Source organism: Mytilus galloprovincialis, chromosome 9 (genome assembly GCF_965363235.1).
Source record: "Mytilus galloprovincialis chromosome 9, xbMytGall1.hap1.1, whole genome shotgun sequence".
NCBI lineage: Eukaryota > Metazoa > Mollusca > Bivalvia > Mytilida > Mytilidae > Mytilus > Mytilus galloprovincialis.
Genome location: NC_134846.1, coordinates 17,601,445 through 17,613,560, shown reverse-complemented (window position 1 = coordinate 17,613,560; position 12,116 = coordinate 17,601,445). Strand labels below are relative to the sequence as shown.

General features: G+C 34.0%; 2 long non-coding RNA genes across 2 annotated transcripts; both read right to left on the bottom strand.

Moving 5' to 3' along the window:
- Positions 1 to 514: 514 nt before the first annotated feature.
- Positions 515 to 2,681, bottom strand: LOC143046662 (uncharacterized). The gene is made up of 2 exons (XR_012969212.1): positions 2,338 to 2,681; positions 515 to 968 (listed from the first exon to the last, which is right to left on the bottom strand). It is a non-coding gene; the product is annotated as an uncharacterized LOC143046662 (long non-coding RNA).
- A 5,315-nt stretch (positions 2,682 to 7,996) lies between these two features.
- LOC143044530 (uncharacterized) lies at positions 7,997 to 11,015 on the bottom strand. Its single transcript, XR_012968701.1, has 2 exons — positions 10,750 to 11,015; positions 7,997 to 8,437 (listed from the first exon to the last, which is right to left on the bottom strand). It is a non-coding gene; the product is annotated as an uncharacterized LOC143044530 (long non-coding RNA).
- Between the last annotated feature and the right edge of the window lie 1,101 nt (positions 11,016 to 12,116).

The following is a 12,116-nucleotide window of genomic DNA, read 5'->3' as shown; positions in this document are numbered from 1 at the left end:
ATATGTATTACCAATGTGCCATCTGTCTTTGGAATTTTGGAAATGGTCACCGTAACCATGGAAAAATCAAAAATTTCAAAAACTTCAAAATGCTCCAAATTTTATGTAAAGTTACAACAATGTTGATCGGCATGCGTAGATACACTCTTTCACCTTATACTTTTTTCAAATGGCTGCCGTTACCTTGGCAATGGGGAAGGGTGCCATCCGTTATTGCTAGCAATTACAAATCTAGTTTTATTTGTGATCCACAGTGCCGCCTGAATAAATAGTTTTACATTGAAACTTTAGCAATGTTTAGAGAGCAGTTTAGTAACTGTTGAAGAAATAGAAGTTAATGATTTTGAAGTAGTTTTATGGGGCTTCTGGCAGACCCAACTATGTTTAATGTACGCTGTATAATTCATGTATACAGTTGAGTGTGAAAGAAGATCCAGTTCGTCAACTTTTACATCAGATAGATCATGGTTTATAAATTCGAATTGTGATTCATTAACAAAGCATAACAAACACATGTCATTTAATAATTTACTCAATGCGCCAGCCTGTAAACGAAGTTCTCGCTTCAGTGCCACTGAAAATACTACCAGATATAGTGGCACCTGATACGCTTGTTCTGATATAGCAAACATCTCCTGCATTCATATTCACAACAACGGTCGAGGAAACGCTGTGTTTGTAGTTGCTGTAAGCCCTTGTTAACAGTGATCCAATTACACCTCCGTTTTTGACGATTTCGACTGGAATGTTGGAACTAGTGTATGCCGTAATGGTGTATGAAAGCACGTACACCCCGTTTGAAGGCACTGTAAATATACCAGAGTATTGATTGTACGCGTTGCCTATATTTGTAATCACGCTGTTGAATATTAGTGTATGATGTTGTCCTGGGCTAGCTTCATTTGTGGACATATAAGCATAAAACGCCGGAGAATTCACTCTTGACTGTCGAGAAAAGAGGATACGTCCTGAAATTACAAAAGGTGAATGCAATATATCCTATTGTTGTTATTATATTTGTTTACTTTTTTTAAATCTTGGTAACAAAAGTCCAGTGTGCGATAAATTCGTTATATTGTTTGCATCTGACCCCTAAGAATTTCTAGAGGTTAACTAAAATCGATATTGATTTCACTTACTCTATATAGTTATAGCAAGCAATATAATTTATCATTGCGTCTGGTGTAAATACTAGATTTCAATCCTGGAATCTATGATGAGTTTATTCATACTTATACTTACTCATCGTCTTTGAACACCGTGGTACTTTTCAAACAAATGTTCTTCTTTGAAAATTTATTACATATATTCTGCAATCGGACAAACATTTGTACAAAAAACAGGTACACAAATAAAGTTTTGATTCATTTGTACTTATTTGTTCAAAAAGTCTCTTGTCACTCCGTTTTCGTGTTGATCAAACGGTAGTGCGAATATTTCATTTTGGTGACAGTTAATTTTCAAGTTCTGTTCGCGTTTTTCCATCAAATTATGTCGAGATTCTTTCAAAAATCAGAAACAACTCCTTGGAGTTATTAACTAAACCTTAAACTGATGGTGTACATTACAGGTTTGAAAACAATATCTAATTGTTGGACATATCAAAGATTTATGTACTCGCTAAGAAACAGTCGAACAGCTCAGCAAGCCTTGTCCTATCTCTAAAGCTCGTAAAAATTACTCATATATTTTTCGACAATGTACATGTATCGTATACTAGTATATGTATATATATATATCAGTATATGACTGTTCGTTTTATGTCTTTATGGTCATACACCTTCTTATGCTGCTACGTATTCAACATTCCTGACTTTCAAATGTATATGTTTGATCATACAGAATATACACTATACTAGTATCCATAAACACAAATGATTTTGTACAGTGTTATTACATTTATAAAGATTAGATTCGAAACGAACAGAAACTATTACATGTATCAGTCTTGTGTTTGAAATCGCGTTTTGCGTAACAGACTGTTATCTTCAATAATGTTTTACTACCATTGGGATGATGCCACTGTTTATAGACGTTTTGTTCTTGAGTGAAGCATCTGCCCATGCACTCGCATTTGTGTGTGGACATGATATTTTATTGATATTGACATATTTTGTAAATTTGATGTTGATAAAGTTTGGAATCATTCGAAACACGAACCACGTTTTTCGATCCAAGTTACAAATGTCCTCTCCAGTACTGAACACAACTATTCGAATAATTATTATTAAAATCTGTGTTTTTCAAATGTTTAAAAAGAATGTACTGTACAATATCAAAACGTACAATGCTTGAATGATGCTGGCATAATTATCAAAAGTAAATTTTCATACTCACGCTTTGTATGTCTACCATCGCTATTGTCAATTTCCGACTGCGTGACAGTTCTATTATAAGGTTTCGTCTGATCTTTTGGAAAGTCAAGCTTATCAATCAGACTATCCAGGGCTGCAATATCTTTCTTCTGATTGTGAACGATACTTTGCAAGACATCTCTTGATTTTGATATCTCAGAATTCTCGTTCTTTAACAAAGTTAACCTCTTTTCTAACTGCAATAAATGTCCTGTCAGTTGGTTTTCAATGTTTTGAAACCCAAGAGTGTCATCAGCAGAGGTTACACAATTGACCTTGAAAATATTAAAGAGAAGTATAATAATAAAGCAAGACATAATTGTCGATAACGTGCAAATTGTCAAACATGTAAGATAAGAGAAAGTTAGTTGCATGTAAATAAGTACGGAGATCGATCGGCAATTCTCGGTAGAATCCGCTACTCTCCTTCTATCTTAGATGAGTTGAGACGAATGGTACGGAGATATGATACCTCTGTCTAAAGGAATAGTGACATGCATGACGCACATTGATGCATATCGATATACGTTTACCAGAACGACAAACAGTCTATATCTCCCTTTTGAAGTTCATGCAATATTCTCGTAATGATCTGTTTTACCATGATTTGTATCCTCGTAATGGATTTGAACATCAGTACACTATTTTTTTTTTCGTCAATGGGATTTATCTTTATCTTAACAAAAAAGATCACGTTTAATCCCTTGTAATGTAAAGTATAGTAATAAATATTTATGTTCACAGCTCAAATACACTTAAAAAATCTGTAGTGAAACAGTCAACCTTCGTGTTTGCATCTAATGTATGATACAGGCGTTCACCTTTTATATATCATATATGAGAGGGACGAAAGATACCAGAGGGACAGTCAAACTAATAGATTGAAAATAAACTGACAACCCCATGGCTAAAAATAAAAAAGACAAACAGACAAATAATAGTACAGAAGACAAAACATAGAAAACTAAAGACTAAGCAACACGAACCCCACCAAAAACTGGCGGTGATCTCTAATGCTCGGAAGGGTAAACAGATCCTGCTCCACATGTGACACCCGTCGTGTTGCTTATGTTTTTATATATAGGGGAAGACATATATATTCTACAACTGTTAAGGATGTCACATATTCTTGACTTGACACCACATGCCTGCCAACACATTTTCTAACCTCATTTATGTGAAATGGATTTTCCAATTCAATAAATGATTATGAAATCTACTGTTTAACAATGTGTAAATGCAGATTAATGTGATAGAACCATTTGGATCGTAAAACAAATTACACAACTAAATACAGCTCTTCATTTAAATCTGTAAGTTTTGTGACACATTTGTAATAAAATTGTGTCTGACTGTTTCTGTATATAAAAATTGGGATGTATTGCATAATTTGTTGATAGCAAATACTAAATATCTGTTTATGATTGATTCACTTTTCAACTTATCCATATTATATAAGAGGTGATATATCTTTTAATTAATATTGAATACGATCATTAATGTTAATTCGTTTTTAAGTGGTTGCAAAAAGACATGTACGGTGACACATTTGGTTCTTATTTTTTTTTTTTTTTGGAGCATATACACAACCTCTATTCCCTAATTTTCTTTCAAAATAGATTTGTTTTTATTGATCAAAAAATGTTTAGTTGACGAAGAGCATATTCAAAATTGGGCAATTATGATATTTTGTATGCAATTGCATATTGTATTTGCATATTCACTATTCATGGAAATTATTTGTCCTTGCACTCTCAGTAATGTTTTCTTAATTTTATTTTGAAAGTTATGCATAATTGTTATATTATAGTGTTGTCGTTCGATTTTCAGAATTAGCATTATACTATCAAAATAAAATACAGACTAGACCTATATTTGTCAACAGTTTATCATACATTAAATATTTTTTTTATATTAAAACTGCTTCTTTGCCCATTGATAGAATATTCTGAACAACAAATGCAAACGAGATGCATGTAATAAATTGGTGAAAATTGTAAAGGGTAATGGTATCAACTATTCTTTTAAAAAAGAAAAGAATGCTAATACTAAATAAAACATCAATAGCCTTGTTATATCTGCGATAGTTTGATATGCACTAGGAAGTATGCTTTTATAACAAACGGAATAAAATCCAATTTGAAAATGATTAGTTTACGCTTCAAATGAACCAAAGTGCGGCATCCTTTTGGTTGAGAGGGATGTATAGATGAAAATACGATCCTTGTTAAATGAAATCAAAGTTTGCCTTTTGCATTAAACATTTAAAATATTCCGTTTGTAATAGTCTAGAGAGAATTTGATCCAATTTAAATTGTAGGCAGTGACAAAGTAAAATAAAAAAAGTACTAAACTTCAAGGAAATTCAAAACGGAAAGTCCCTTAACAAATGGCAAAACGAAACGCTCAAACACATCAAACGAATGGAAAACAACTGGCATATTCCTGACGTGGTACAGGCGTTTCCTTATGTACAAAAATTGAAGATTAAACCTGGTTTTATAGCTATCTGAACCTCTGACTTGTATTACAGTCGCATTATATTAGGAAAAAGCAGTCAACATTGTATAATATTAATCACTATAAGAACAAATACATAGTTCAATAAAGTACAACAATATGGCATATAGATACTCAATAATCATTTATGCTTTTGTATGGTCATAATGCTCTGTTTATGTTAACTGTATCACTATTTTGAAATTTTTACCTATCATGTCTGTTTGTTTTATACACGCATCGTTGTCAATATAAAGAAATTTTATCAACTGTCATTCAAGTGAGAGGTTTATCAAGCTATGAAACCAGGTTTAATCAATCATTTTCTACATATCAAAATGCCTATACCAAATAAAGAATATGACAGTTGTCCATTCGTTTGATGTTTTTCAGCTTTTGATTTTGATATTTGATAAGATACTTTCCGTTTAGAATTTTGTTCGGACTTCAGAATTTGTTACTTTATTTTTTACAAATAACAAATATAAAGCATATCTTATATGACAAATAGTATGTTATGTATACACATTTGTTGAAAATAGCTCCTTTAAAGAAAGCAAAGTAAGCAAAAATATGAAAATATATTCTTATACAAGTAGTACATTCTTTGATATTTACAGGCAGCACTGTATGCATTTAATTACTTTTTTTAATGACCTTGAATTTCTAGGAGCCAGTACAACAGCGCCAGCATTTTATGCATACATGTCATCTAACGAGCTGAATCCAGGAAAACATCACACATTGCATTTTGATACTATCATTACTAACATTGGTTCAGCTTATAACCGTTACACCGGAATTTTCACACCGACAGTATCTGGAACATACGTGTTATCTTATTCTATAAAGCCGTATGCTGGAGCCTATATCCCAATTGAACTAGTGAGGAACACACAAATTATTGGTTCAGCAGTAACCAAAGCACAAAGCAGCTATGAACACGGGGCTTCTTCGACGGTAGTGATTCAGTTATCTGCAGGTGACGCATGCTTTCTAAGAACAAGCAACACTTACACACCATCTGGACATATCTACAGTAGCGCATATGCTAGGTCATCGTTTTCAGGATGGCGCCTCATTTAAATATTAATAAATATGATATGTATTATATATTTTTTGGTTATTAATTGATAACACCAGTTTCAACTTGTAATACGACACAATATCTTCGTGATATGTCATTGTTTATAACGGTAATGTTCAGTAATTTCAATACAGTAGTTGTTGTTTAATAATTAGTTATCATTACAAAAATTTATATACTCGTTTTACCTATGAGTAGTTGTGTAAAACGGACAGTCGAAGTTCTGTTTTTAAATGTGTTTTATGTTTTTCCGTCATGTATATGCATGTAATATTTGCCACTGAACTACACCAACAACTGATCAACCATGTAAGAATCCCATTCAAATAAACCAATAAATAACTTTATATCCGAAAATGACGCGAGTTCCCAACATGATAATCTCTGTATCTAATTATAGTTCAATAGTCGAAGTGAAATCATGTGCAATTTAATATATTAAATGTTGTATCCTACTGTGATGCTGGTTTCAATGTCGCTTTAACCATAAGTCTCATGTTATGCTGTTTGCTATACACGTGTAATAGCACAATATGATTTGTGAGGATTTTGACACTGCAGACTCTTTAATAATCATTTTATCCCCATTATCAATCAATCAGTTAGTATGAGAATCTTCGCAGGACATCAAACTGTGAAATTTTTGTGTGTCGATATGCTCATTAGCTTCACTGTTTTAAACTTTGACATCTGATAAAAATCTGAGGTCAAATGTGTTAAAGGTTCCTGTTTGGTGAATGTTATCTTAGTGTAGTGTCAGTATACTGTAGATTCAATAGTAACTTTATCATGGAACCATTGCTACTAAACGAAAAGGTTTTAATGTAATATATATTTATTATGAAAATTACACCAGATAAAATGAAAACGTATTTCCTGTACTAAACATATAAAACATATCAAATTGTTTGGCCTTGGGAAATCACTCAACTATCTGACGAAAAATTTTTGCTCCAGGACTTTGTCAGGAAGCGATTCTTTCGTGGAAAGAAGACCAGCTGACAAGCCACTACGCTCAACTTGAACAACACAACTGACAAAAGAATGATAAAGCGAAGCTTCATCTGACGGCCCATGCGTGGCAGTGGACCAGCCCCCGCGTGACGGTGGGCTACAATGTTTTAAGGTGTTGAGTTGAGGTTGGAGATGTTAAATGAAAAATGCTTGGAAAATGAATGAAAAATATGAATGATAAGTGAAATATTTGAAAAGGTGCCAAGAAACTCTGACGAAGTAATGATTAGAAATCAGATGAGTCTGAGTGACCCCCAAGTATTTAGAATAAGGAATCCCCCAGGACCACCTTCAATAAGTCAACGAATAACACAATAATAAGCTAAATATAAGAAACAAAATATACATATTAAGCAAGCATGCAGTTCTACTGCCAATAAATCGAAGTTGACTATACTATATAATCAATGATTGAAAGATCCAGCAAGCTGCTGTTGTGCATGCTTTATAGAGATTGGTTGAGTTCGAATATAACGCACATAGCAATCTGAAGACCAACGACCTAACGTTTTAATCATGTGATCTTCTATTTTTGCTTGACCAGCTGCGGTGCCAGCACCTATTCTAAATGATTGACCTGAAAAGTTTTTAGGATTATAACCGCATAACTCTAGAACATATCTGATTTTTGTTATAAAGAAATTTCTTTCCATAGCTAAATCGCCAATTGATACAAAAAGAGGGTCAGTGTTTTGATAAGACGATAAAAACGTTTTCCTGATCTCTAAATATCTTTTCAAAACACGATAAGGACAAATATGACTATTAATTTTGTGTAACTGAATATCTATACCCTTACGGAATGGATCAGTTTTGGACTGTTTCAAGTGCAGGTTAGCAATATTGTCTGTGAATGAAATGTCTGATATACATAAATTAATAGCAGGTTCAAAATGTTCGGATTTGATAACAGTTATTTCTCCGCATCGGAGGAAGCCAAAGAAAGAAATCACGCTAGCTGTTTCAATCATGAGATCAATAAATTTTGAAAAAACTCCTTTTCGTAAACTCTTTATAATTTGCTCAAGAATATCAAAAGTGATTGGTAGCCTTATTCTTTTATTTTGATTTTGAGATCGTTTAACAGAATTTAAGATCAATGTAAGCCTTGGCAATGGTTTGCCGTTATATAGTTCTAATGGATCACTACAATTTTCCTTTAAATAATTGTACCTGATTCCACATAGATAAAGTTTAATGGTAGAATAATGAAGTTTCAGAACTGTTTGACAATGAGCAACAAAATATATGAGGATTTCTTCCGAAACTGGGGCCAAGTTATTTGTAAATGTCACGTTATTTAACAGTAAATATCTCTTGAAATGCATGAAACCAATATCATACGCATCCTTAGTCCTTTTGGATATCGATGTTGTCCATAGTTGTTCGACAGTTTGTTTTAACACCATATTACATCTGAGATTTTGGGACACGGTTCCGGAAAAGTGTCTGCATCTGGTGCCAGGGTTCTGAAACGTTGTATCTGAAATCGAGATAAGGCATCACTAATATCGTTTTGTACACCTGGCACGTGTTTTGCACTAAAAAAGAAATTGTTTGTACATGCGCACCATGTTAATTTCCTCATTAACTTCATAATATACAAACATTTTGATCGGCCTTTTCTTATAATTTCAACTGTAGACATATTATCAGACCAAAATAACACTTTTTTAGTTTTCCATGAGGCACCCCATAATACAGCTGCTACAACGATAGGGTACAATTCGAAAAATGCCATTGAATGTTTACTGTTTGTGATGTTTTTAATTTCGGTCGGCCATGAAGAATAAAACCACTTTCCACCAAAATATCCACCAAAACCTATAGTTGACGATGCATCTGTGTATAATTCCATATCGTAACTAGATATGAATGTAGAATTATAAAACATATTAATTCCATTCCAATTCTTAAGGAATCGTAACCAAAATTCGAGATCTATCCGACATTCTTTATTTAAACGCACAAAATGATGTAATTCTTTCGCTTTGGTTGATAAATTGATTAGATAAGACACAAAAGACCTGCCCGGTAAGATAACTCTTGAGGCAAAATTTAAATGACCTAGCAGCTGTAGAACTTCTCTCTTAGAACAAGAGGATTTTACACTTATGCTTGAAATAAACTCACAAATTCGATCAACCTTTTCCTGCGGTAGACGGGCTTCCATTTTTTCTGAATCGAGAATGATGCCTAGATATTCAAGACAAGTTACAGGGCCAACAGTTTTATGCATTGCTATTGGAACATTTAATCGTTTAAAAATCATCATCATTAATGCCATTGATCGCTCTCCCTCGGCGTGTGGTGGATCTATAGTTAAGAAATCATCTAACAGATGTAAAATGTTATTGACCTTGTAGTTGTTTGTAGCAATATAACATATTGCTTGTGATAAAGTATCGAATATGATGGGACTAGATCGGCAGCCGAAAGTTAATCGCACATAGAAATAATATTTATCCTCCCATTTAATGCAAAACAAAGGCCATTGTGAAGGTAATATAGGACAATTTTTGAATGCATTGGAAATATCGTATTTACATAACCAGGAATGTCTTCCGTATTTTAGGATTATATCTATAGCGTTGTCGATCTTGACGTACGACATAGAGCAGGTGTCTTTGTCAATTAATTCATTGATGCTAAAATGAATATCACTTTGATGGGGCGCCGATAAGTCCAATATAAGTCGTTTTTTCTTCGAATATTTTCCTTCCGCAACTCCCAACGGACTGACACGGTAACTTGAAAATGGGAGTGTTTCAAAAGGTCCGTACATAAAACCATTTTCACATTCCTTTCTTAACAACTCATTTACTACGTTCGGTTGCGATCGTGCAGACAAATTATTACGACACTCAAGGGTTGGTAAACTAGTTACAGACACTTTGGTGTCAAAACCATATTTTAAACCATTGCATAAATAATAAACAAAAGATTTGTCACTGTGATTTCTAAGTTCGTTTTGTAATACTTCTACATTAATCGGAGTAGTAGCCTGTAAAGGGAAGTTAATATTTGACAGTCATTTCTCGGAACCGAAGCTTGACTTTTGTGCAGGAGTACTAGTCTTAGCAGCTGTGTTTTTAAAAGAGTAATTCTTTCTATTTTTCTCGCTATCGTTATGCGTAGATTGACGAGGACAGGTGGTTACGCTATGATCATAGTTACGACAATTGGAGCACATATGTAAGAAAAGGCATCGACCGTCTTTATTACAGCCAGACAAGCTATTGAAATTATTGCAAATTTCTTTCCCGTTGTGATAAAAACGCTTCCTACCACGAATATCAGAATTTCCGCTATTTTTCGTTAGATGTGGCGTAGATACGCTTTTTTCTGCTAGTTGCAAAGGACAGAACTTCGTGTCATGGTCAACCATGTGACAAAGCTTGCAAATATTTATTTCCACGCCCGCACCTATCAAGATCATCAGGTCGCGATCCCTTTTGCTCCAATCGACTTTAATTTGTTTTTCTTGAAGAAGGGTCGAGGCTTTGGCCGAAAACAACTTATGGTAGTCGTAAAACTTATTACCATAAAAGTTGCTGATTTCTATGATATCCTCTTCATAAGCGTCTAATTCAAATCTCCTACCTGGAAAAGCAGACGTCATTACACTCTTGAATTTACCGAAAGCTTTTATGAATTCCTGAATTGTTAGCTGTCGATTTAAGCGTGGGTCTGGTTTATTCCCCACGTTAATTTCCATACCGTCTGCCAAAATGGTATGTGACTGGGGACTCTCGAAACTAGGGATAAGGAGAGAAGCTAAGTTAATGTCCTTACCCTGTATTATTTGTTTCTGTAATCCTGAAGAAACTATGTCTACATTTGGAAAATCATCCGAACGAACTCCTGTTCTATATAATCCTTGATGTAACGCATCCGGTGTGTTTTGTAACGGCGGTGTCGTATTGCTGGAATTGTACCATTGATGGAGATTATATGGTTTGCTATCATACAGCTTCTCTGTCATCAGGGTATCGACGGATTTCTGAAGGCCGTTCACACATTGTGACATAGTGTTAAAAGCAGTCACCAATATATTAGTGTTGACATTCTCCGTAGCTGAATTATGTTCAATGTTTTGAATCTCTGTTGAAGCTGTTGGATTAACAGATGAAAAACCTTCTGTTGGACTTAAACTGGTTTCGATGGTTTCTACGGCGCGATCATCACTTTTGTTTACAATGTTCTCTGTATACAGAGATTTTACTACGTTTAGAGTTAAATTCGGAGGCACTTTGAAACCAATTTTTGACAGTTCGTCCACCATTTCGGATTTGGTTTTCTCAGAATTAGTGTTTGTAACATTGATTTCCGTACTATACGGTTGAAAACGGGATTTCCGTTTCGTCGGATTCCGTTTTTTAGTTGGAGGCATAACTTATATTACAGTGTTTTGAGAATAAGTTATAAAAGCTGTTGCCACAAGGAGCAATTACTAAGACTGTGATCAACTTGTTTTTCACGTGACACATATAATGTAAAACTGCAAGCACGCAACTTTATCTAACCTATATTTATTATGACCTCTTAACCGATATTTAATGTCGAGTAACGGGTTATGCAGAAACGGGTTAAGAAAAGTCATCGGCACCATTAAACAGCTGGTAATAAACAACTCGTCTATAAACCATGATTATACAATTATATAATCTACCACTAAATGTGTCTACCGTACAATAAAAATAGACCCAGTCGTCTCTTTCAAAATTATATAAAATCATTGATTTTCAATGTATTGATATAACCAATGTTATCTCAACTGATCAGGCGAGGCTTACGATTTAATTTGCATTGGACAGTCTATTTGAAGATGTGTGTGATAAGGATGATGACGGTTATAATTATAATTCATTTCTAATCACCAAACGGATATACACATAAACTGAGTGTATAACTGGACACTTCATTGATGAGTTTGTCCTGACACATCTGTCTATGGATGGACTGTTTTAAATAAGCGAACTGGTTAAACCCCGCCCAGTCTAGTGAAATAAATCAAGTAATACATTACTATGAATTCGTCTTCTTACTGATTCAATTGCCACTCATGAATCTTATAAAGACGGAATGTTCGTCTGGTGTACCAAATTGAAAGCTATGTATTTTGTAAGAGTTTTCACACCTTAGTCAATCCTACTCCTTGT